Consider the following 7,909-nt stretch of genomic DNA (forward strand, 5'->3'; position numbering starts at 1 on the left):
TAAAAGAAAAGTGGGTCTCTTTGAGGGATGAAATAGTGAAGGCAGCAGAGGACGTAGTAGGTAAAAAGACGAGGGCTAGTAGAAATCCTTGGGTAACAGAATAAATATTGAATTTAATTGATGAAAGGAGAAAATTTAAAAATGTGGTAAATGAAGCCGGCAAAAAGGAATACAAACGTTTCAAAAATGAGATCGACAGGAAGTGGTAGAGGACTCATGTAAGGACGTAGACGCATATCTCACTAGGAGTAAGATAGATACTGCCTACAGGAAAATTAAAGAGACCTTTGGAGAAAGGAGAACCACTTGCATGAATATCAAGAGCTCAGGTGGAAACTTAGTTCTAAGCAAAGAAGGGATAGCAGAAAGGCGGAAGAAGTATATAGCGGGCCTATATAAGGGCGATGTACTTGAGAACAAAATTATGGAAATGGAATAGGATGTAGATGAAGATGAAATGGGAGATATGATACTGCGTGAAGAGTTTGACAGAGCACTGAAAGACCTATGTCGAAACAAGGCCCCGGGAGTAGACAACATTCCATTAGAAGTACTGACAGTCTTGGGAGAGCCAGCCCTGACTAAACTCTACCATCTGGTGAGCGAGATTTGTTGTTTACAGACGAATGGAAGAACTGGTAGAAGCCGACCTTGGGGAAGATCAGTTTGGATTCCGTAGAAATATTGGAACACGTGAGGCAATACTGAACCTACGACTTATATTAGAAGACAGATTAAGGAAAGGCAAACATACGTTTCTAGCATTGGTAGACTTAGAGAAAGCTTTTGACAATGTTGACTGGAATACTCTCTTCCAAATTCTGAAGGTGACAGGGGTAAAATAGAGGGAGCGAAAGGCTATTTACAATTTGTACAGAAACCAGATGGCAGTTATGAGAGTCGAGGGTCTTGAAAGAGAAGCAGTGGCTGGGAAGCGAGTGAGACAGGGTTGTAGCCTATCCCCGGTGTTATTCAGTCTGTATATTGAGTAAAGGAAACAAAAGAGAAATTCGGAGAGGGACTAAAATCCATGGAGAAGAAATAAAAAATTTGAGATTCGCTGATGACATTGTAATTCTGTCAGAGACAGCAAAGGACTTGGAAGAGCAGTTGAACGGAATGGACAGTGTCTTTAAAGGAGGATATAAGATGAACATCAACAACACCAAAACGAGGATAATGGAATGTAGTCGAATTAAGTTGGGTGATGCTGAGGGAATTACATTAGGAAATGAGACACTTAAAGTAGTAAAGGAGTTTTGCTATTTGGGGAGCAAAATAACTGATGATGGTTGAAGTAGAGAGGATATAAAATGTAGACTGGCAATGGCAAGGAAAGTGTTTCTGAAGAAGAGAAATTTGTTAACATCGAGTATAGATTTAAATGCCAGGAAGTCGTATCTGAAATTATTTGTATGGAGTGTAGCTATGTATGGAAGTGAAACATGGACGATAAATTGTTTGGACAAGAAGAGAATAGAAGCTTTCGTAATGTGGTGCTACAGAAGAATGCTGAAGATTAGATGGGTAGATTACATAAGTAATGAGGAGGTATTGAATAGAATTGGGGAGAAGAGAAGTTTGTGGCACAACTTGACGAGAAGAAGGGATAGGTTGGTAGGACATGTTCTGAGGCATCAAGGGATCACCAATTTAGTATTGGAGGGCAGCGTGGAGGGTAAAAATCGTAAAGGGAGACCAAGAGATGATTACACTAAGTAGATGCAGAAGGATGTTGGTTGTAGTAGGTACTGGGAGATGAAGAAGTTTGCACAGGATAGAGTACCATGAAGAGCTGCATCAAACCAGTCTCTGGACTGAAGACCACAACAACAACATCATAAAGTTCGTGTGTAGGATTATGAAATACATATAGCTACATACCTTAACTTGATTTGTGCTTTACCACAGATACATATTGATTTGTGAACTGTGGAGTTCAGCATGTTGAAAAGGCAAAAACATACACTGTCTGCTGATACTGTCTTAACTGCGTTCAGTGAATACAGAAAATTTAGATGCTGTATACTCCCTACACGCAACACATGAGGAAACAGAGAGTGCACATTTAACACAGTTAGGCATGTGCTCACTCTCAACCACAGTGTTAGAGTGAAGTTCATATCACTCCACACTGTGGGTTGCATACACTAAAGGGCAAGTACATATTCAGGGGCAAACTTGATTGATTTATGACCCCCACCCCCTCCCCTTAACTTGTTGTTCTCCTATTTGATTTATGATCCCCAGGGGGTTGATTTATGACATCCTAGGGATAATCCATTCTTCTGTGAAACCCCCACCCAAACCCTCTCCCCTTCCTCCTCACCCATCCTTCTGGAAAATCCCTGATAAAAGCACATTGACTGATTAATTAAATCGGTCAATTAATTAACCCCTCTCTGCCCCTCTCTGCCTGAGAAATCCCCCAGCCCTCCTTTCCCATCTACCACTTACCTCTCCCCCCCCCCCCCATATAGAATTGGTGAGAAAAAGACTCAGTCTGTGCTGGAGAAGAAGGGATTCAAAATTGCAATGTTAGTTACATAGCAGAGGATATACTGTATTTATAAAATTCAATTTTCAGTGGTTGGATCTCTTTATTCGGTAGGAAAAGCTCACGTCCAGCAACTACATGCCCTAATTATGTACTTACACTACTGCAGATTGGAGGTGTTGTCTTCTTGGAAAATTTGTGTGCATGTGTGTGTGTGTGTGTGTGTGTGTGTGTGTGAGTGTGTGTGTGTGTGTGTGTGTGTTTGTGCTTGTCTTGTCATGCAGGGATGGACTGAGCTAGTGCACAGTGCCGCCACCACCTGTGAATGTCTGACTTCTCAACCCACCTCCCCATCCCTCCCAGGAGAATCGTGCAGGAAAGAGACTCAGTCTGTACTGGAGAGGAAGGATCTTATGGCATGAAATTCAAATCACTGTCAATAATATATTGATGAATATTCATTATTTAATCAGTTTACAGGAGACAGGGCTCTCCCCCTTGGGTAGAGCTCATGTCTGGACCCCCACCCCCACTTCCCATTGCGTAATAACTGCAAGCACCGAGGAATGGAATGAAGTGTGGAATAGTAGCCGCCATTTTGGGTCTCCCGCACGTGTATCTGTCGTCCTAGCGCCGCCACAATGGTCAAAAGTCGCCCAATGTCCTAATTACAGATCACAATACTAAATAGCACCGTCCACGGACCGGATGTCGGACTCCTTTGATACCGCAGCTCCAAACAAAGCATCAAGTGGCGGGATTCTATTGTTCGAGGAATTCCAGTCTCGTCTCCTATCTCTGTCTCTCTCAAGAGGCTACTTCCTCATTGTGTGGGTGGATCAACATCTCTAAACCCACAGACTGAGGTCTTTTTTTCAGGATAATGTGTTCCTGTTAGCTAATGCTGGAGACAAAGGGAGAGCTGACACAATTTCGATATCAAAACTAGAGGGAAATAGTCAATTTGCACTACCCTATCAAATTAATTGTTTAACAATTTACAGGAGTCAAATAGATCGCTTAAAACGCTCACCACCATATTACAGTGACACTTTTTTGTAATAAAAACATATTTTAAACGTTTGAGAATCACACACAAACATTTTGCAAATCGAGTAATTGAATTTCCGCCACAAATAGATCGTAGTGCGAAATAAATCCGAGGTCTTGTATGCACCGACGTTCGGCAACACAAGCACCCTCCTCCACAGCAACGTATCCACTAAACATCTCTGGTGAAAAAATTTTACCGATCACATAGACTCGCGATCGCGAAGAGTGCGCTGTCTTCCTCTGGGCTCGTGATTGCATTGCCCTGCGGAGAAACAGTTGTGCCGCGCGCGTCGTTCACATCGACATTTCAGCACCAATCTCCCAGTTATCGCACGCCTGCTATACCAGACGCTCAGGGGTCGGAGAAAGTGTCACTGTGGCTGCCCGCCCATCAACCAGTCAATTTACATAAGGGGTAATAATTGTCCATCGCAAACATTCGTCACATTGAATCTTCTCACGCAACTAGTGGTGGATCCACTACTGAACCCTATCCCTGATGTAACGCATTGTGGATCTACCTCCTAGCTCTAGCCAGATCCTGTCCCGAATCTACCCTGTGCCACGCTCCCTCCCCCTCCCCCCCCCCTCCCCCATCACACGTCTGCGCATGTGTAAGATATCCACTCATTTTCATGCTATTTGGGCCATTCATTCACGGTGGCGTCTGTGTTTCTTTTTTTATTTTGTTTAGTGTATAAGCAAAATACTGTCGCATCTTCAGCGGGAAATTAGCTGCACAATCTAAATGGATTTTGTGTAATGTAATGTAAGGCTTCATAGACAACAAACTGTTGAACCAGAAGAATGTGTGTCTTACGGCGAAAAAAACTAAATTCACATGGATTCGGACGTGAGACACTTTACATGTAAAGCCTGCACGTTGTTATTCAGCCTCAGAGACCATTTACGAACTTATACGTATTTAGTTAATATGCACTGTATCTACAGACAATATCAGCATATTCTGTTTGTATAAAAGATTTTGTCTTTTCTTGGAACAGACCTGGAATATTGACAAGATCAGTTTGCTGTAATTTTTGAAGTAAGATTTGCTTGTATGCATGTTTCCAACAAAAATGGAAAAAAATATGTCTTGCTACATTTAATTCTCATCAGTGCTGTACCGGGCTTAAACTCTGGCTGCAATTTCCGCCGGCCAATTTTTGTAGTGGCAAGTACCGCATATGTCATAGCAGTCTCAAACGTCGTAGGTATGTTCATTAATCAGTGCACTCGTGGAGTATGCTGAAAAAAATAATAGTACCACCCACTTTCTGCACCAGGTGAAAACATGGCGCTGTAAGCAGTCCGAATGTGATGTAGGTTCAGAAAAGCTGGAGGAACGATGAAACACACGATAACAGTGGTTCTGGCACATATATTAGTACATGGTCACAAATTGCAATATCTGCCCAATATTGTCACGTAGAGGAAGGTGTAAGTAGATGAATGACGAACACTAACTTCACTTAACGAAGGTTTATCCAGCACTTCCACATACAAGAGCGCGGAGCGAACTGCCTCTGGCTAGAACACATACGGTATATATACAGCTACAGAACATTCCAGTACAATGATTCTTGCCATTTGTGGATACTTCTAGAATGTACTCGAACCGAAAATAGAAATTAAAATTTTTCAGTTCCTATGAGTTTTTGAACTCACGACCCTCCATGCAACACTCTGAGATCATCACCCATATACTACGGCGGCTGCGCTACTCGACTTCTTCTGCGACATTGCTCCCTACTTAAGAGAGCAGCGTCACGGTGTTACGTTCTGTTAGTCCGGGAACCAGTCATCTGTCCTGCATACAGTGGTATGCAGTACCCGATGACTGATGTTCGCCCTGGCGGTGATCTTCTTAGAACTTCCCCTGCCGCTACGTTCTTCGTCACCTTTCCACTTGTTGCCTGCCGTTGGAGCTTCGAATTTACCCTGGGTTGCCGGATCCTTATAGGGCTTCACTCGAAGGACGTGGACCCTATCTCTGATCTTTCGTCGTCTTGTGTCGGGGTCGAAATCTTCAACATCATAAGTAACATCAGACAATCGCCTTACAACCTTATAAGGTATAAAGTAGCGCCTTCCGAACAAGAGTGAAGATTCAGACGAGGTCACAAGGCTGATAGACAACAGGACGGTGGCTCGCGTCATACCTTCGGCGATCGTTTTCTTGAGCCTACAGCGTGCGGAATCAAGCTAACTGCCGAGCTTCCTCAGCTCTGGTTAACACCTGGCCGATGTAGTCGTCATCCATGTCATCAGGATGTAACGGAAACACAGTGTTTATCGCCGTCGTCGCCTCACGCCCATGCACCAGGAAAAATGGCGTAAATCCTGTGGTGTCTTGTTTGGCGGTGTTGTAGGCAAACGTCACGAAAGGTAGCACCTCATCCCAATTGCTCTGCTAAACACTGACGAACATTGATAGCATGTCGGCCAAGGTCTTATTAAGGCGTTCAGTAAGCCCGTTATTTTGCGGATGGTAGGCAGTCGTCATGTGATACACCGACAGTTTATCTCTGTCACAAGATTTGACTGCAAATTTTCCCTCGATCCGTAATTAACGACCTTGGGGCACTGTGTTTTAATACAATGTCTTCTGCGATGAATTAGGCTACCTCGAATGCTTCAGCTGCTATCACGGCTTTTGTAATGGCATAGCTTGTCAGATAATCAGTGCAAACAATAATCCATCTATTTCCACTAGCAGACGTTGGAAATCGTCCATGGAGGTCAATCCCAACACGCTGGAAAGGTATTTTGACTGGTGGAATTGGTATGAGTCGGCCAGGTGGTTCCTGAGGAACTATCTTTCTCCTCTGGCACTCTCGAATTGCGACACATAGTGATGGACACTCCTAAATAAACTTGGCCAGAAAAATCTCTTGCGGATGTTATCATATGTCTTAATAAACCCTAAATGTCCGGCCTCAGAGGTGTCATGGAATTTCTGTAGAACATCTAAGCGCATGTGTTTAGGAATCACTGGTACCCACCCCTTTCCAAACGGATCAATTTTTTTTTTTTTTTTTTTTTTTTTTTTGCAAAGTAATCCATTAATTACCTTAAATTGTCCTTTCACATCCTCTGACTGATTTAAGGCAAGCATAATTTGAGACATCTTGGCGTCCCACTCCTGCTCAGCAGAGAGATCCTGGAGTGTAGCGAGACAGTCACTATCTTCATCAAAGTCTTGATGGTCTGGCGCAGGGTTTCTTGAGAGACAGTCGGCATCTTGGTGTTTTCTTCCACTTTCGTACACTATGGTAATGTCATACTCTTGAACACGTAGTGCCCACCCGGCGAGTCGTCCTCTTGGATCCTTAAGACCTGTCAACCAACAAAGTGAATGATGGTCTGTAACAACTGTAAATGGCCTTCCATAGAGTTACTGTCGAAATTTGCACATGGCCCAGATCACAGCAAGACATTCTCTTTCTGTAGTTGAGTAGTTTCTCTCGGCTTTTGTAAGTGTCTACATCTACATCTACATCTACATCTACATTGATACTCCGCAAGCCACCCAACGGTGTGTGGCGGAGGGCACTTTACGTGCCACTGTCATTACCTCCCTTTCCTGTTCCAGTCGCGAATGGTTCGCGGGAAGAACGACTGTCTGAAAGCCTCCGTGCGCGCTCTAATCTCTCTAATTTTACATTCGTGACCTCCTCGGGAGGTATAAGTAGGGGGAAGCAATATATTCGATACCTCATCCAGAAACGCACCCTCTCGAAACCTGGCGAGCAAGCTACACCGCGATGCAGAGCGCCTCTCTTGCAGAGTCTGCCATTTGAGTTTATTAAACATCTCCGTAACGCTATCACGGTTACCAAATAACCCTGTGACGAAACGCGCCGCTCTTCTTTGGATCTTCTCTATCTCCTCCGTCAGACCGATCTGGTACGGATCCCACACTGATGAGCAATACTCAAGTATAGGTCGAACGAGTGTTTTGTAAGCCACCTCCTTTGTTGATGGACTACATTTTCTAAGCACTCTCCCAATGAATCTCAACCTGGTACCCGCCTTACCAACAATTAATTTTATATGATCATTCCACTTCAAATCGTTCCGCACGCATACTCCCAGATATTTTACAGAAGTAACTGCTACCAGTGTTTGTTCCGCTATCATATAATCATACAATAAAGGATCCTTCTTTCTATGTATTCGCAATACATTACATTTGTCTATGTTAAGGGTCAGTTGCCACTCCCTGCACCAAGTGCCTATCCGCTGCAGATCTTCCTGCATTTCGCTACAATTTTCTAATGCTGCAGCTTCTCTGTATACTACAGCATCATCCGCGAAAAGCCGCATGGAACTTCCGACACTATCTACTAAGTCATT

This window comes from Schistocerca serialis, chromosome 5 (assembly GCF_023864345.2).
Source record: "Schistocerca serialis cubense isolate TAMUIC-IGC-003099 chromosome 5, iqSchSeri2.2, whole genome shotgun sequence".
Classification (NCBI taxonomy): domain Eukaryota; kingdom Metazoa; phylum Arthropoda; class Insecta; order Orthoptera; family Acrididae; genus Schistocerca; species Schistocerca serialis.